General features: G+C 36.5%; 1 protein-coding gene across 7 annotated transcripts in view; it reads right to left on the reverse strand.

Moving 5' to 3' along the window:
- The window catches only part of ATP8A2 (ATPase phospholipid transporting 8A2), a 581,949-nt gene that overhangs the window by 175,252 nt on the left and 386,608 nt on the right, over window positions 1-20,089 (reverse strand). The gene's annotated exons all lie outside the window — the stretch shown is intronic.

Below are 20,089 nucleotides of genomic sequence, written 5' to 3' on the forward strand. Positions count from 1 at the left end.
CAATGGCAACACAGAACAGCTACCCCGTGATAATAAGAGTTGAGGTCAACTCCGCTATTGAAATTTTACTGAGTCAGATTTTTCCAAATCAGTTTCTTAAATCCACCAGACTAAGCTTCTTGCAAAAGGAACTGTTCCCTACACTGCACAACTGTACTGAGTGGGATACCTAGTACAAAGGACTCACCGAGCCCCAGTGGGATCAAATGAAATCACCTCAATTCAATTGCCAGATGAAGTTTTCTTAAGCACAGCCCTCATTATCTCATCCCCTGGTTCAAAAAACTACTACGGATCTCTCCTAAACCTAAGATAAGCTTGCTGACCTTCAAAAATCCTTCTACACGCCAACTCACTCTTGAATCCAACTGTCTCCTGAGAGGTCCCCATGAGGCATGGCTGTTCTCAGCCAAGAAATATTGATGGGGGACTAAGAATCAGAAATTGGTGCCATGTTCTGCACTCCAAATATTTTTTACAACACCTGTTCAAATATTAGCTGTCCCTAAAACAGTATTTCCAATTGCACTGCTTTCTAACCCCTGGAGGCCTTGACAATCAATACTTCAACCAAGCTTTTAGTGCAACGAGAGCCTGGATCCACATCTGACTCAAGCATATTTGTAAATTGTTTCAAGAGTTGTAACTTTATTTCCCCAAGATTGTGCTATACTTCTATATTCTCCTATTCAAACAAGTGAGCGAACACTGATAAATATCTAGTGAACACTTAACTATTTTATTGCTTAATTCAGTTAACTCGTCATCTTTTGTCGAAGGTAGAGTAGTGATATTTCTATAGCTATTCCCCCTTCCCTACTATCAAGTGAAAACAGCAAAAATAATTGAAAATAGAAAATAGCTATTTTCAGTGAAAGTATGGGATAGCCTTTATTAAAAGACAGATGACACAGACGGAAATAACAAATGCGACAAGGTTAGCTCAAACAAGGGGGACTGCTGATAGCAGACAAAACCTACAGAGTATAAAGTTTTCTAGGAAACAGGGGGAACAATCCAAAAAAGAGCTGAACCACCTCTTATTTAAAGGGTGAAATCTAGAAGCAGGGCAAGTCATGGCTGAGGTCCCTTGCCCCATTCAGCATAGCAAGCAAACTGAGGTTGAGGGGCAATGTAAATACATATGCTGTTTCCCCCCAAGAAGCAATGAGGAGGATGGCAGGGTAAAGTAGGGAGCATAAATGGCCATCAACTGGTCAGACACTGATGGAGGAACCTGAAAAGAAATTAATGCAAACTCATTTAACAGAAAACCCATAACATACAGACATTTAGTGTGAGACACATGGCCCTCCAACTCCCCGAAGGAGAAGAAATGGCGGTGAGGGAGGTGCATTTTGCTGCAAAGAGACAGGTGACCAGTGTGCAAGAAGCAGAACATTTGATTGAGAAAGTGTTCTGAGACAATTTTGTAGCCCCTCTTCCCTAGACATTATCAGAAAATAACAAGGAAAACATAAATAAATAAATATGTATATGAAATAATATGATAGATGAATAAATGACAATAACATGAAATAATCTCTACAGAAAGAACCAGGTCACAGAGCAGAAGAATATCTTGAATGCTCTCGACAAGCACAGAAGAGCTCAAGAAAATGTGGCTTTTCATTGAAACAAGAGCTAAAGTAAGATGTCTAAGATATCAAAGAAGATAATAAATAAGAAAGAGTCAATGTTGCAGATAAAAGGCATATAAAGGGGGATAGCTCCCAGAACTGATACTGCTGACGCCACATTTAGGGGTAGGGAGGGAGGGCTTGGGAAAATAAATGTCAAACAAAGCATAAAAGGTTAACATTCATTTTAAGAGAAACTGATAGCCTCCCAAAGATAACCAAAAAGTTCCTAAAAGGTGTACCTTAAAGAAAAAAGAACAAGTAGAATAGAAAAAAAAATGTCCAAAGATATAATAAAAGAAAAATTCTGAAATACTCTTAATACCTTACTCAGCCAATAGGGAGAGCACCGTTTGTCTCCAGGAAACAAAACCACAGAAAAAGAAAGATTAACATGTACCCATATCCTGATAAGTGAGTTAATGAGTTAAAATTTTATAAGATCGCTTCTTTAATATATTCTAGCAGAAAAAGCAGCTAACCTACAAGGGGAAAGATCAATCGGCTTCACATTTCTCCCCAGCAGTATACAATACCAGAGGCCAGTGGGAATGTTTACAAGTCCTTAGGGAAGTAACGCAGGACAAGAATTTTGACAAAAGATAGAAACCAAGGAAACATTAAGAGCTAAAAACATGACAGAAATGTAATGATGGAAATAATAGAGTGTCTGTTGTATAAATAATACAGAAAATTTAAAATGTTCAATGGATTAAAAAAATTAAAATATATTTTATATAGAGAGAAACATGTGAAACCAACATGAAAAAGAAACACTACTTGAATAAGATCAAATTCACAACTCTGACTTACAAAGCCCTGCAGAGCAGCTCCTCGCCTGCTGTCCAGACAGCACTGCTTCTCCTTCACTGAGTTATAACAGCCCTCTCTTGGTTCTTTGCAAGCACCAAGTATGGATCTAGCTTTATTATTTTGCACTCAAATATGAGGCAATTTTGTCAGCAGCATGATATGATATTTAGAAAAAATTATATGGTATTTTGGTCTCACTCCATATACTCAAGTGAATTATAGATGGCTTGAATAGTTGAACATAAAAAACAACTCAAAGCAATAGAAGAAAATAGGGGGGAAGAAAGCATTTTTGTATGTAAAACTCTGTAGACGTCAAATTCAGAAATTGTACCAAAAGAGAGTTAAATTTGAAATAATTCATTTCAACAGAGAAAAATATTAATAAAATTGAAATAAAATAAGTAGTACCAACATATTTGTAACATCTAAGATGACAGAGGACTAATTTCCTTAAAATATAAAGAGTTCCTACAAATGAGAAAGAAAATGCCCAATAAACTGTTAGGGAAATAGGCAAAGAATATACACAGTGCTATGGTGAGCACTGTGAATTGTGCAGGACTGCTGAATCACAGATCTGTACCTCTGAAACAAATAATACATTATATGTTAAAAAAAAAAAAAAGCAAGAAGAAGAAGAAGATAGCAGGAGGGGAAGAATGAAGTGGGGGAAATCGGAGGGGGAGATGAACCATGAGAGACTGTGGACTCTGAAAAACAAACTGAGGGTTCTAGAGGGGAGGGGGGTGGGGGGATGGGTTAGCCTGGTGATGGGTATTAAAGAGGGCACGTACTGAATGGAGCACTGGGTGTTATACACAAACAATGAATCATGGAACACTACATCAAAAACTAATGATGTAATGTATGGTGATTAACATAACATAATAATTAAAAAAAGATAAAAAAAGAATATACACAATGTGGTCACAGGGGAAAAAAACAACTTATAAATACAGGAAATCTCACTTTTTATGAAATACACACACACGGGATATCATGAGCAAAGACTTAAAGTTTGATAACCCGGGGAAATGGCTACCCTCATACACAGAGGCTAGTGTAACACTGTTTACAAATATGTTTAATGTACTTTTACTTTGGTCTAGTGATTCCATTTTTAGGGAATACTCTAAATGATATAGTTGTAATCACATAGTATTCAACATGAAAATACAAGGATGTTTACCATGGTATTCAGAAGGATAAAAAAAATTAGGACCCACATGTACACTGACTAGCTAAATGAATTATGGTTCATCCGTAACAATGCAACACTGTGCAGACATTGAAAAGAGTAATATGAAACTGTAAGCATCATAATACAAAAGTCTCACAGATCTGTTAAAATGAAAAATATCAAAAAAATTTAAAAAAAAGAAAAAAATGAAAAATATCAAGGTATATGTTGAATGGTCATGACTGTGCAGAATAGATACCATTTTACATGGTAACTTTCTGGAAGACATATAAGAAACTCAATATTCATTATCCTTAGGCAGCAGAAGTGTTCTTCAGGAGGCAGTATGGAGTCTCACACCTCTTGTTCATGTTTTATTTACATAACTACTTCAAGCAGTAATTCTCCACTAGGGTTGGTTTTCCCTCTGAGGACACTGACAATGTCTAGAGACCTTTGCGAGGTTGCTATTGGCATCTCGCGCATAGAGGCCAAAGATTTGGCCCTACGTATCCTACACCACCCAGGACAGCTCCCTACAACAGGGAATTATCTGGTCCAAAATGTCAATCGATGCTGCCACTATTGGGTGCAAAATAAATTTATTAGGTCAACCTGATAAAACTTAGAAATCTCGGCATAACAGAGGGTTATTATAAGCAAAAGAATGGTATGTGACCAATTGCATGAAGGCATGCTTCCTTTGTGTTTACAGGCTGTGGGTTAGGAAAGCCTCACTTCTTTTTGAGTACCTCCCCCCTGGCCTGACCTCATTCGTAGAACCACAGCTCTAGTCTTTAGAGGCCATGGTGGCACCAGATATGAACCCAGAACTTCACAAATTTAGATCCTTAAATCAGAAACATAGCTTTAAAAATTGTTAATGAGAAATTATTCTAAAGACTGAGTTAATTTCATGTAACTAAGACACTCACATTGTGGAAAAAATCCTAAGAAATCAACCATTTCTTTCCCAGCATTAACCTTTGCTCCAAGCAATCCTGAACCATGTAAAATATTTTAATCTTTACTTCAGATTAACATCCTTGATTAGCTGAATGTTGGGATATTTCCTCCAAGCAGCCAGTGCTCTGATTCTGTCCAAGTTGGCACTGGCTTGACTACATGTCTCTTTAAAGATTTTTGGTATGTTTGTACTAATTTTTATCAGTTGCAGGTGGTGTTGCAGCTTTTTGAAAAGTATAAACAAGCTCGTTCTCAACATTTCCAATTCAATTTCAATCTTCATTCAAATGATCCATCATTAGACGATCAGACCTGTTTATTTCATTGGAAATATTTGTAGAGGAAAAAAATGAAAACCCAAATAAATGAAACAAACAAACAAACAAAAAATCCATCTCCTAATTTTAAAATCCACAAGCTGGTTTTCTCTTACCTTGTAAACACTCAAACTTGATTTCATTTTGGCAAGAGTTCCATAGGTGAAATGGAAAAAGTATGAGAACACACAATTTTTAAAAAAATTTATACAAACATAGTTTTTTTTATTTATTCATGTGACAGGTACACAATGGCTCCCTGACACACTATAAAATCAGACTTTTCACATTGGGTAGCCATATACAAATGTATATACATTTATATATATACATATATATATAAATGTATATACATATGTATATATATATACATACATATATAAATGTATATACATATATATACATATATATACATATACAAATGTATATACATTTATATACATTTGTATATATATTATATATATATTTAATTTACATATACATTATATACATTAAATACATTTATTTGTGTATGTATATACATCATATACAAAAAAGAAAGCACTGCCCAATTCCTAAACACAAATGTCATTTTCGGTGGACCACAAGCTCCAAGCTGTATTCAACCAACACACAGCCCTCAATGCAAACAGACACCCTGTTCCCCACCAGTGGAGTTACTCGGACCATGGCTTGCTTAGAGCCACCACATTTTACTCTTCTGGATTAATGGGGAGAAAGATTCCTCAGCCTTCACTTTCTTGTTAACTAGGAATGCTCTTAAATGAGTACAGTCAAAGCGGAGGGAGCCAAGTTCTGCCTGGTCGGCCTCAGACTTGGTGAGTTGGTGGGAAGACCTGCCAAGCACTGATGACTTGCCAAGCTCCTGGGGTTTTGGGTCCTCAAGTGTAGTGCTGTTATGAGCAAACGGACTCAAACTTATTAAATGGCTTTTCCTTCTTGGAAAAAGATCTTTCTTTGCTTTAACTGCTGCTTCCCTGCCAAAAACGCTGTAACCGTCTTGGCTAATTGCACAGACTCCCGTCTAGAGGTCCTGGCCGCACTGCACAATCTCAGCAGGCTGTACCTGCTGCCACTCAGGTTCTCAACTAACAGCCGACATACTTAGATGATTGCCTCATTTAGGAAAGGGAGGCTCTGTTCCTCGATTGACTCTGTGCTTCCAAGACCCAGGGTAGAGGACTGAGGTGGGAAAGTACCCTATAGGGAATAATTAAATAAATTAGCCATCTGGTTTCTTACTGAAGTGGCAATAACATCATGATCTACTGATCTGCACGTTAGGTCTGAACTGATTAACTGGCATTACAGATACCTGTTTAAAAGTCAAAGTGCTACAGTCTTTCTGGAATTTGATCTGGCAATGTGTATTCGGATAAAAAATGAGCGTATACTGCATCGAAAAGTCCTATTTTTAGAAATTCATTCTCATAAATAAAAGCACTTGTATGTAAAAAATCTACCTTGTTTTTCAGTATGGGTAATAGTGGGAAACAAAAATAAAACAAAGCAAAAAGCACAGGGAAAGAAGCCCCTAAAGTTCTTTATTAAGGGGTGAAGGTAGCAAGTCTGTAAAATAGTAAGCACTCATCTTTTGAAATGTTAAATTTATAGGCATGTAAACAAAGGAATGTATGCCAAAGAAATAGTGCTAGATTGACAGAAGACAGGCAAACTAGGTAAGTCAGTAGGTAGGTAGGCAGGAAATCAAGGGAAAAAAAATCAGGGGCGCTATTCTAGAGCAAGGGTTGTCAGAAATAATAATGGTAGTAATAATAATAACGGTAATAACAGCAAGATACTCTAAAAACTTCCCCCTCAAGTGTCTTCAGTCCAATAAATTATGGGATTGAGTCAGCGTTAAATAGTGACTATTGTAATAAATGGGCAGGGCTTCAGCTCTAAAATCTTTGGAGAATTTTCTCTGAGTTGGTCCTGGACAGGTACGATGCTCGCAGCAAACACCACATACTTATAAAACTGGTAAGGACTTTTTAAGGCAAACAAACAAAAAGAAAGTTAGGGAGGAATGTGTATAGGATCCATTTTTAAAAATTAATTATTTTTTAAGTAAGCTCCACACCCAAAGTGGGGCTTAAACTCACACCGTGAGATCAAGAGTAGCATGCTCTACCAACATAAAATCTATTTTTTTGGTAAAACCACACAAAAAATGCCATACATTTATTTTATATGTATTTGTATTAGTGCAAACAGCTAGCCTGTTCCTATTGATTACCTGGACGGGAATGGAGGCAGATGAGGAGAAATTCTTTTTCTATCTCTATTATTATTGTTACAAGAAATCAGCATTACATTAAAGAATTAGGTAGAAGAAAAGGCCTTGTTGTTCTCTATCACCGCAGCAGGCTCGTTTCTCTGTTAGCTTGTCATATTTATAATTTTTGTTGCACTGCTTGCTGCCTGTCTACCCCACCGCTTGTTAAGATGTACATAGCCTGAGATTATAAAGATTTTGCTCACTATTACATACTCAGAATCTAGTGCAGTCCATGCTCAATAAATGAATACATACAGAATATTAGCATTTAACATTAAAAAGGAAAAGTCACCCAAATAGAGCACAGGACAGATCATGGAATTGGCTACACACATTTCATCCTAGTTTGAGCACTTAATTGCTACATGAACATAGGCACACTTCCTTAACCCCCAGCTTCATTTTTTTTTTTTAATGAAAAAATGGAAAGAAAGCCACATACTGCAGAATGGTCACCTTGGTACTTTATTTTTTATTTTTTATTTTTTTAAGATTTTATTTATTCATTCATGAGAGACAGAGGGATAGAGAGAGAGAGAGAAGCAGAGGGAGAAGCAGGCTCCCAAGGAGCAGGGAGCCCGATGCGGGACTCGATCCCAGGACCCTGGGATCATGACCTGAGCCGAAGGCAGACGCCCAACCATCTGAGCCACCCAGGCGCCTGGTACTTTATTTTTTAAAGATTTTATTTTATTTTAATTTATTTGAGAGAGAGAGAATGAGAGATAGCACGAAGGGAAGAGGGTCAGAGGGAGAAGCAGACTCCCTGCCAAGCAGGGAGCCCAATGCAGGACTCGATCCTGGGACTCCAGGATCATGACCTGAGCCAAAGGCAGTCAGTCGCTTAACCAACTGAGCCACCCAGGCGCCCATCACCTTGGTACTTTTGATGAAGATAAAAGCTAACATACATCCTGTGCCAAGAATCTTCACAACATTCCAAATGAGTATCTCATTTAAATCTCATAGCAATCTTAACAAGTAGGCATGGTCCCCATTACACAAATGAGGAAGTCAGGGCACAAGGAAGATCACAGATATTATGGCTGGTACCAAATAGGTAGTTGTTAACAGCAGACCCTATATAACACGTGATCTTTTAAAAAATCGAAGTTCAGGCAATTCAGAATAGAATCAACATTAATGGCTACTAATTTACAACACTGATGTTTTAAGATTGTAATGTGAACAAAATATTTTACAACTATGAGCACATAAGCAGATCAAAAAACTTAAGAAAATGACCCAAATCTTAAGCCCCTAATGCCATGTAAGGAAGCTAACGGATCCTTTTTACATTAGGGTATAAAGTATTTTTGGAAAACAGGCTGCAAAATCTTCCCCATTTTGCATAATAAAATGCAATCACTCTGGTTTGAAACAGTTTCCTGTAATATTGTGAACTAAAATATTATGATCTTTAGCTAATACAGTTGAAACCAGGCTATTAGACAATCAAAAGCAAACCTCTTGTTTTCATTATCCAAATTCTTTGAATAAAAAGACAACACAAGGGGCGCCTGGGTGGCTCAGTCGTTAAGCGTCTGCCTTCGGCTCAGGTCGTGATCCCAGGGTCCTGGGATAGAGCCCCATGTCGGGCTCCTTGCTCCGCAGGAAGCCTGCTTCTCCCTCTCCTGCTCCCCATGCTTGTGTTCTTGCTGTGTCTCTGTCAAATAAATAAAATCTTAAAAAAAAAAAAAAAGACAACACAAATACTAACGTGACAGTCTGTCTTGTTTAATGGAACTAGAGTTTCAAAAATATGATAGAATTGTTCATGAAAATAAATGTAGCAAATGATGTGCACATACACATTTCTTACTGTCTTTTCCATTAAAATCCTAAATGATACAAAATATTAAATCTTATAGCTCAAAAGTCACAAGAGTTTAAATAAAGGAAAGTCTAGTAAACACTTTTAAAGTTTTTTTAATTATTAATTTTTCAGTGCTACAAAAATTCTCCCCCTTTTTATGAAATGACATCTTATCCAATAGAACATCAGGTAAATACAAAATTGTGGTTCCCTCCCATAAAAGACCATAATACCGACCAGATGGTATATGCACAATGAAATTGATTTTTAATCAGGAATTCTTGGCACAATAGAATGTAATCACTCCAAATTATGTCAAGGACTACTTACATTTTTTTATAGTTCAAGGCTTAAACTGTTCAGTCTAAATTCTGTGCTACAGTGTTAGGGAACAAAACAGCTCTGGAGACCAGTAATGAAATAATGAGCCTTTCATCTGGAGGTCATTGGTTAGGATCTGGTATCGTTCATTAATGACACAGTTGTTTCCAAACTGTGGGGTTGGAACAGCGGCAGGGGGTTTATTATGGAAGGAGTAGCAGAAATATGTATAAGATCATTTCATTTATGGACAAAACCTATGGCAAATATTCAAAAACATGTGTTTTATAACCAATAAAGTAATGCTCTTAACATATTGACAATAAGATTTAGTGCCTGGCTCCACAGGCCTGGGCTGTAAGAAGGCAGATTTTTGATAGTTTCTCCACCCCCATCAGCCACCTGACGCCTGTAGCCTGAGCAAGGTGTGACATTTTCTTATTTTCTTGTTCTGGAAAGTGGGGTGAAGGTCTACCTTCTCTCTCAGAGGAGAATTATGAGGAAATAATCATACATATTCTTAAAAATTCAGTTATTGAACTATTTACTAAGATCCTGCTTCAAATTATGCTCTGTGCTATGTATCGGAGTCACAGAGATGAGGCATATACCATTCTTGCCCTTAAAGAATTCAGTCTGGTTGAGGACAGGTTTGGAATGCATCAGAGGTATGAAAGAGTTCTTTGGAAACACAATAGAGGGAGAAATGGGTTCTCTCTATAGGAGTCACACAGCTTTTCCAAAGGTGGTAGGTATTGGAGTATCAGATTCCATTAATCAATTTGGTGTGTGGGGGGGGAATGAGCATTACAGATTGAGGAACAACTTGTACATAATTATAGCAGATGTGGACTTCCAGGTGGCTAAAACAAAGAAAATGAAGTGAGGGAGAGGGCTGGGTCCAGACTGTGAAGGACACCAGACAGGTGTTCAAATACATGAACAGCTACGCATGTATTGCCTAAATGTACCTCCAAATCTGAACAACTCTCTCAATACATTTTTATTTATTTTGCTGTGACAAAATATACATAACTTAAAATTTACCATTTTTACCATTTTTAAGTGTAAAGTTCAGTGGTATTAAGCAGATTCACTCTGTTGTAAAACCATCACCACTATCTCTAGAATTTTTTCATCATCCCAAACTAAAACTCTTCCCATAAACAGCTCTCCATTTTCCCTACCTCTTGCCTCTGGTAACCCCTCCTCTACTTTCTGTTTCTGTGCGTGTAACTATTCTAGTCATTTTGGGTAAGTGGAATCCTGCAGTATTTGTCCTTTTATGTCTGCCTTGTATCTCTCAACATAATGTTTTCAAGACTCATTCACCTTGTAGCATTCCTTTTTAAGGCCACATAATATTTCATTGCACATACAGATCACATTTTGCTTAGCTATTCATCCATTGATGGCTACTTGGGTTGCTTCTATCTTTTGGCTACTGTAAATAATGTACCTATGAACCCTGGTGTTAAAGTATTTGTTTGAGTCCTTGTTTTCAATTATTTTGGGGATATATCCAGAGGTAGAGTTGCTGGACTATAAGGCAGTTCTATGCTCAACTTTTTGAGGACCTCCATACTGTCTTCCACAGTGGCTCTACCCTTTTACTTTCCCACCTGCAAGGCACAAATATTCAATTTCTCTACATCTTCACCAACACTCATTATTTTCTGTTTCTTTCTTTCTTTCTTTCTTTCTTTCTTTCTTTCTTTCTTTCTTTCTTTCTTTCTTTCTTTCTTTCTTTCTTTCTTTCTTTCTTTCTTTCTTTCTTTCTTTCTTTCTCTTTCTTTCTTTCTTTCTTTCTTTCTTTCTTTCTTTCTTTCTTTCTTTCTTTCTTTCTTTCTTTCTTTCTTTTCTTAATAGTAGTGGGTATGGATTGGCATGTCATTGTGGTTCTGATTTGCATTTCCTTAATAGATAGAAATGTTGAGCATTTTTTCATATGCTTCTTGGCCATTTGTATACCTTCTTTGGAAAAATGCCTATTCAAGTCCTTTACTGATTTTTGAATTGGGTATTCTTGTTGCTGAGTTGTCAGGTTCTTTATATATACTGGCTATTAATCCCTTATCAGATACATGATTTACAAATATTTTCTCCCATTCTGTGGGCTGCCTTTTCACTCTATTGGTAGTATTTTCCAATGCACAAAAATTTTAATTTTAAAGAAGTCCAATTTATCTGTATTTTCTTTTGTTGCCTGTGCTTTTGGTGCTGCATTCAAGAAATCATTGCCGGGCGCCTGGGTGGCTCAGTTGGTTAAGCGATTGCCTTCGGTTCAGGTCATGATCCTGGAGTCCTGGGATCGAGTCCCGCATCGGGCTCCCTGCTCAGCAGGGAGTCTGCTTCTCCCTCTGACCCTCCCCCCTCTCATGTGCTCTCTTTCTCTCTCATTCTCTCTCTTTCAAATAAATAAATCTTTAAAAAAAAAAAGAAATCATTGCCAAATGCAATGTCATGCTTCCCCTCTATGTATTCTTTTAAGAGTTTTATAGTTTTAACTCTCATATTTAGGTCTTTGATCCACTTTGAGTTAATCTTCCTATATGGTATAAGGTAAGGGTCCAATTTTCTTTTGCATGTGGAATATCCAGCACCATTTGTTGAACAGACAATACTTTCCTCATTGAAAGGTTTTGTCATCCTTGTCAAAAATCATTTGGCCATATATGTAGGGGTTTATTTCTGGGCTCTCTATTCCATTGCTCTGTATGACTATCTTTATGGCAGTACTACACTATTTTGATTACTGTAGCTTTGTAGCAAGGTATGAAATCAGGAAGTGTGATTCCTCCAACTTTGTCCTTCCTTTTCAAGATTGTTTGGGCTATTTAAGGTGCCCTTAGATTCCATAAGAATTTTAGGGTGGGTTTTTCTACTTCTGCAAAAACTGTCATTAGGATTTTTTTTAAAGATTTTATTTTTATTTATTTGACAGAGAGAGAGAGAGAGCACAAGCAGGGAGAGTGGCAGGCAGAGGGAGAGGGAGAAGAAGACTCCCCACTGAGCAAGGAGCCTAACACAGGGCTCGATCCCAGGACTCCAGGATCATGACCTGAGCTGAAGGCAGTTGCTTAACGAACTGAGCCACCCAGGTAACCCTGTCACTAGGATTTTGATAGAGACTGCATTGACTGCAAAGTGCTTTGGTCTCAATATATTTTTAAGGTAATGTAATTTTTTTAATGATAAGGAAAAGTAGTTGCAAAGGATATAATTTCTGGCATAATGTAAATATTGACATTTTAAAATAAATTTCATCATTCTGTTAATGTTTCCAATGGATTCTAAATACTACAAGTGGATGTCCATTATAACCCACTTTAAGAAAGCCATGAACAAATACCTAACAGTCAGAAAGTTTATATCACCCTTTTTGTCTTGAACTTGTTTTCCATTACACTTGACTCAGATATAATTTAACCCTAATTTTATGTGTTTTTGTTTGAAAGTCTTATATTGATCACCCTATCATACTGTACAAGAGTGGAAATTAAAATTTTCTTTTAATTTCTTATGGTTGTATAGCTCTAAGTGCTAAAAAGTTCTGGATTCAGTATTCATTACAGTTATTAGTCGTATACAATTGATAAAAAATATACATTTTGATAATCATTAAATAATAAATAAAATTTTTGTTGGAAATACATCTTTTAATAAGATAGATGGAGCCAAATATTCCTTCTGCCCATGAGTTTATGTTAACTGTGGAAGAATATTACCTATTGCTAGACTGAGACAGGGTTCAGTGTCATTTCTATTCTATAGATTTAAGTCCTGAGAAATCTAATTCACATAATAAATGAGAATATAAAGTTTTATTAGAGCAATATCCTTCAATACTTGGGATCTCTGAGCCATTTGCCAAAAAAAAAAAAAATACAGTGTTCTAATACTAAAGTTACTGGAAATAATCTACCTGCTGACATTTTGATTAGGTCCTTTTTTAAAGTTTTCTGAGAGCAAAGAAACAAAACACAATGACTTGCAAAAGGTTCTGTTAACTATTCACCAGAATAATTTACTTTCTTAACTTCTAGGAAGTATACCTAAAGGCTATACCAAGAATTTTCAAGTAACTTTTAATATTCCTGCTATGTTTTCATTTAGATACACCCTTTTCACCTAATACAATCAGAAAATTTGGGGGAAAATAAAAACATTTTTCATTTTTAATATACTATTGCTATTACATTATTGCTTGCTAACAGTTTCCTCTTATACCTTACATTGCATTCTCTGCAATGAGGTCCTCTGAGTGTGTGACACCATCACCCTTTATCACATGCTTTAAGTATTCTTCCAAACCTTATAGTTGGAGATTTAGCTGATTCAAGCTTTGGAAGATTTCTGCTATAAAATCTAATTGGCAACACCTAACTTCACTTTTTAACTAATTGGTTAAATCAGAAAAAATTCTGGCTTCAATTTTCAATTAAAATATACATGTTAATATTCATATCTCCATGATGACCATGTCACTCCTGAGCTTCCACGCACAGACACAGATCAACGGGATGAACAGAGCCTTGCCATGAATATGGTATCTACATGAAATATGGGACAGCTGCCTCAGTTTCTCACTGAGATTCTCTCTGGACAGTTCCTCAGGAGCCATGTGTCACTGACCATTGTGTGGGGTAGAAAAGGTAGGGTTTTAATTTTTCAATAAATGCTGTCTCCTTGGTTTGTTTCTGACATCTTTTTATACCATGAGGCATGCCCCATAGTGAGATTCAGAAGAGGTGAGATGTATGCTTTTCTTTCATAAAGTAGGAAATGTTGACTATGGAGAGGGAGGTGGGGAAGGAGAGTGTCCTGGAAGTGACCTCTGGGAACGGACTCCCAAGGCAAGTCTTCATATGCTCCCAGGAGTACTTTCTGCTCTAAAACGTACTTTCTCAGGGCAACTAGGAGGCCGGGCAACTGCATTTTGGCAGGAATGTGGCACAAGCCATTCACCTTTCTGGAAGTTTACCTAATAGAAAAGTATAGGAGGCAGACTTGAGAGTCATGAAGGGAAGGAATCACCGTTGGGCGCAGTCTTAGAGAGAGATCTTGAGAGGTCCTGTTTGATGGAATTAATATGGAGTGGCAGCCACAGAGGATTCTGAGAGTCCCCTGAAGGAGACTGGAGCCACAGTCATGATCATGAGTAGAGGTGAAGCTTGGTGATGAGAGGGCAGTAGATGAGCTCATTTTGGGGGCATGTGAAGTGGGCAGTACCTGTGGGCTCTCCAGGAAGAAATTCAAAATGCAAGGCTGATGCTCACGGGAGTGTTTTAGATAAGAAAAATGTATGCAACATTAGTAAACAGACAATGATCACATCAACGGGAATGAAGTCATCCAGTGAGGGAACCCGTGCAAGCAAGACTGAAGGAAGAAACATTTTTAGGACGGGCCAAAGAAAAGGCATTTTGCATTACATTTTAAATAGTTCATTTACTTTAACCCTAAGTAAATATTTATTCATGGTCCAGGCATGTCTGGAAGTCCCATCCAGAGACTTCTACTTACACATGATGACCAGAACAAGGTCACACAGCCACCTCCGGAACAATCACTGAGAGTGGCTACAGGAAAGGAGGTTACAGAAAATGTCAAGCTAGTCCGACAACCCTGTCTGTCCCATCAGAGCAAAATGACATAACACAATAAAAGTTAAAACCATGCCATACTTTTGTAAAAGCACTCACTCACTCAGCCCTTTTTCCTAGGAGTTACATGGAATGTTTCTGGCCATGAACTCTGGCCCTTAGAAATGGCAGATTCTTCAAAGGCCCCAGATTGAGAGCTGCTTCAGTAGGCTTAGCTGTATAATCCCTGAATGAATTAAAATGGGAAACAACAGCAGGAGCAACACTTCTTCTCCATTAGCACCACCAAACTGTCCCAGGCCTTACAAAGTTGCCAATATAAGGCAGAATGATGTTAGTCAACTAAACTTAGGGATTCATGTGGAAAACCATCCTTTAACACTTTTTCCTTTCTCTTCCCCCTTTTCTTTGCTCTCAGCTTTTATTTTCGGAATGAACAAGTAATATTTCATTAGTAAATTCATAGCAATCAAGCTACTACAGTGGTCATTTTATTGCCCTATGCCCAATTATGGCATTATTAATATTTAGAATACAACATTATTTATTTAATATAATTTTAAGGTATTGATACAGCTAACTTGTCCATTTTAAGTGTATATATTTATGATTTCAGATATTAACTACCAGCAGAAATATATTTTCAATCTTGCCAAAAAGCCTAGAATACTAATATAGACAGAGTACCAGCAGTTGCTGTAGGCACTAATTACTGCATGGTACATATTTTACGAGGAGTTAAATTCTCAAAATATCCTTTCTTGCAGCAGAAACTTGTCAATCTTAGACTTCCACTAAATAAGCTAATACATAATTTAACCTGAACATTATATACAACACAATTAATTATTAACATCTGGGAAAAATTCCAGAATTCATTCCAGAGAAGGTTCTCTTAGTTATCCTAGTCAGTATGAACATATATAGTATTAATTATGTGTTCTTTATACTTGGATGGTGTAAAACTCTCTTTCACAATAGAATCTGAAGAAGCAGGCACAGTGCCTGCCATTGTCTAGATGTGCTAAAAAGTTTGCTATTATTTTCATGACTTTTTTGGGAAATTCTTCCAGGAGAGGAAAAGTAAATGTGATAAACATTGGGAAAGTTTTCACTCAGCCAAATCACTATAAGCACACATAAATTTTATTAAAATCTGAAATGTATTAACTATTCAGTATTTCAATGTTTGCATTATCAGTTGAATGTTAAAACATGTAAATAACAAATAAAAGAGCTAAATGTAGAAAGACTAAAAGTACACATTAGAGTATCTAAGAAGAACTCTCAAAAAAAGAAACCCAGATAAAATGGAGAAAATATGGGGGAAAATGAGAACTTCAAATCAACTTTATTTTATATCCTCAAAGAGATCTAATAAGATATTACATCCACAGACTAAGATTAGAATGTTACCATAAAAATAGGGAGAAAAAATAAAATAAAGGACTTGCAAATTAAAAAGAAAAAAAAAACATTAAAAAAAACCCCAAAGCCTCAATAGTGAGTGGTTAGAGGTAAGTCAAGGAATCCTTAAGAGGGCAAAAGAGTTAAATTACAGGAAATATAAGGAGACTGGGTGATAAATCCAGAAGGTTCAATACATGACTTAGCTGTAGAAAGACAAAATGCAGAAAATAAAAAGGAGGATATTACAAAACTATATCTATAAGAAAATTTCCCAAAGAAAACCAGACTCTAGGTTGAAAAGGTACATAAAGAAAAGCACACACACACATATCTTTGCAAATTTTGGAACACTAAACAAAGACAAAAATATTCTGGAGTGTAAATACAAAGGATTAAGAATCAGAATTGCACTGAGTTTCTCTTCAGCTGATCAGAAGGAGGCTAAAGGACAGAGAGCATTCAGAGAGAAGAAAAAAGAATGTCAGCCTAGAATTTTATACCCAGCCAATCTGCCAACCAAATATATTCATAGGATAAAGATATCCAATGTCTCAAATATACTGCTCATGTAACACTTCAAGGATCCTGATGTATAAGCTTTAAGAGCATGAGTGAAGAAGTCAAGAATAATGACAAGGAATCCAGGAGGCAAATTTCAGCATCAGGAAGAAAGCCTAGAGAATAGGCAGTCCAGATGGGGTGGGAGGGAGAGGGGGCTTCATAGGGGAGGGGGAGGGGAAGAGGAGGTTCAAGAAAATAATACATAACATAATAGAACTTCTGGAGAATATTAAAAGTATGTGGAATTCTGTTAGGACAAGAGACAAAAAGGAAGCTTTCTTGAAACTACAGGAAAAATGGAAATCTATGTAAGAAAGGAAAAATAATCATACCTTTGGCTCTTCAGTGAACATTATTTACATATTGTTAAAAAGGTTAACACAGGTCCCTGAATTAATTAAAATGATAGCTGTAACTATATTGGAAGGGAGTAGGAAAGAGGTCAGACAGTAATGCATAGGAGGGAAATCCTTACCCACCAAAACAGGAAGTTGAAAGATAATGTCTGAAATAGAGAAATCAACACATAGCACAAGGCACATTACTTAGAGATAAGCAGATAGCTTCCAGAAGAAACATCTAAAAAGGGTTTTCTTTTGGGAGTATGACTAGAGATACAAGTAGAGGTAAGGATTACTATTTTTAATGGTATGAAAATATATACATACACATAAGGTATAAACATATGTGTGTGTGCACAGACACACACACACACATACACACTATGCCTCCAGGTCCTAGTACTTTTAAATAAGCTACATATTTTGTTTTGATTAAAAAATTTAATGTAATTGACTGTATTTCCCAAAATATTTTATCAAATTATTGACTATCTGGTCCTGGTTTTATTTCTGCACTGACATTTAGATTATATTTATATTTTTCTATTGCCAAGGTTATGCCACTGATATTGCTGTATATTTCACTGCCAAATGCCTTCCACACACTAATTATCAATTTAAACTCATGTTATTACATCCCACTCAGCATAGCTTATATAATTAAGAGGGAAAAGAGCTGCCTCTTAATTAAGATGACAGAGTTTTTTAATATAGTACAGACATTCTTTCTTTTAGGGGAGGCAAATAGCAAAAATTTTGTATAACTCTCTGTTAAATTCATCCCTGAAGATCCTTAATTATAACATCGTGTACAAAATTTATAGGACAAACTGAAAACAAAATGATGAAATAAAATGTAAACATGAGCATAATTCTATCCCTTAATATTTACTTTCCAAAGATTTGGCAAAATTCATCAACAATTTAATGGTATTAATATACCATAATCACTTCAATAATTGTCTTCAAAAAATCAAATGGTCAACCCAGGAAGAAAATGACCTGTTTGCAATTCTGCAATTGAAAGTTAAACCTGGCTTCTCCAGCAAGTGTGCATTACCCTGTTCCTCTCATTGAGCCTTTCATTTATGTCCCTGTATTTGAGGTTTCTAGAAATTTACTTAATATTACAAAGTCACGTATTATGGCTGCTGGAAAGTGGATTCATGAATCAGAGATATCAGTATTTTAAAGCTGGTTAATTGATTCAACTTATTTTACTGAATGCTTCCTAGAGATACAGGTGTTTAAAAAAAAAGACCATCATGTTCTCTGGCTTCCAAGAATTTTTAGACTGGGACTGGGTCCAACTAATTTTGTTACCACTAATTTTGTTATCTGGAATGTGATAAATGCTGTGAAGGACAGTAAAGGCTGCTAAGGACCCAAAAAAAGCTTCCTTGAGGAAAGACCACGTGAGCTGAGGTTTGAGAGGTAGGTGGTAGTCAGCTGCAAGAATCAATAAGGAGGGTGAGTGCTCTCCATTCAAATTGCAATTTCTTACTTGCTATCTAAAGAAACAGAATCTTGTGTAAGTTAATTAGTAATAAGATCAAAAATAGGCATAAATCCAGAAACAAGAGGAAGCCTCATTCAGAGAAGGTGCTTTTCCATAATAGTCCATACTGAATGAAGGTCACAGCCTATAGGAGTGGAATGGAAGTGGTTACAATTACATTTCTGGGGTTCAAAGCCCAGTGAAAAAACACAACCAAAGAAAACAAAAACAATTTTTTCCTTTACTGCATTCAAATGGTTGAAGATGCCATTAAGTAGACTCCCCCTTGGAAATGAGTTTAGATAGCCCACTCTGTGGCAATATACTAATTATGGTTCTACACATATGCACGTCCTCTCAGAGTCTCCAGGGTTTTTTGATTCTGGTTACAATTCACTACTGTTTGATCTGATCATTTATTGGACACATATTTATGGGGCACCAACTGGGTACTAGGCTCTACTCCAGGTACTGGAGATTTAGGGGGAAAGATAAAAAGATCTTTGCCTCTAAAGCAATTATGGACCAGTGGGGGACACAGGTAATGCAGAAGCAAACATACAAATTAGAACATCAGGGCTATGAAGAAAATAAGCAGGGTGATGTGAGCTGGAGGTGAGAACAACCAGCCTTTCAAAGGGGGATGGAATGGCTCAGAGAGAAGAAAGGAAAGTTTGGTTTATTCACATAACGGTAAAGAGGGCACGTGGGCTGAAGCTCAATAAGTAACTGGGAGAATGGCACAAACAGGTTGAAACATTTGTAAGGTCAGATCACAAGGGAAGGGGAGAGGGGGAACAAGAATAGGTTCTGAGGAGAAAGAATCAACAGCTGTCTTTTGGAATGTCAGATGTGAGAAGGCAAAGCAATGTAGATTTTAAATAGGTGATGGGGATTAAGGAGGGCACTTGTGATGAGCACTGGGTGTTGTATGTAGTAATGGATCAATATATTGTACACCTGAAACTAATATTACACTGTATGTTAGCTAACTGGAATTTAAATAAAAACTTTAAAAAGAAAAATAGTATTTTTAAATAAGAAACTTCATTTTAAAAAGCAGTATTCCACTGCCTAATAATTTTTAAAATTTTAATTTCAGTATAGTTAATATACAGTGTTACATTACTTTCAGGTGTACAATACAGTGATTCAACAATTCTATACATTATTCAGTGCTCATCATGATACGTGTGCACCTAATCCCCTTCACCTATTTCAACCACTCCTCCTCTGGGGACCATCAGTTTGTTCTCTATAGTTAAGAGAAGTTAACTGGTTTTTTTGTCTCTTTCACTGTCTAATACTTTTAAAGCTAATATTATTTCATATACAA

This window comes from Zalophus californianus, chromosome 3 (assembly GCF_009762305.2).
Source record: "Zalophus californianus isolate mZalCal1 chromosome 3, mZalCal1.pri.v2, whole genome shotgun sequence".
NCBI classification, from domain to species: Eukaryota; Metazoa; Chordata; class Mammalia; order Carnivora; family Otariidae; genus Zalophus; species Zalophus californianus.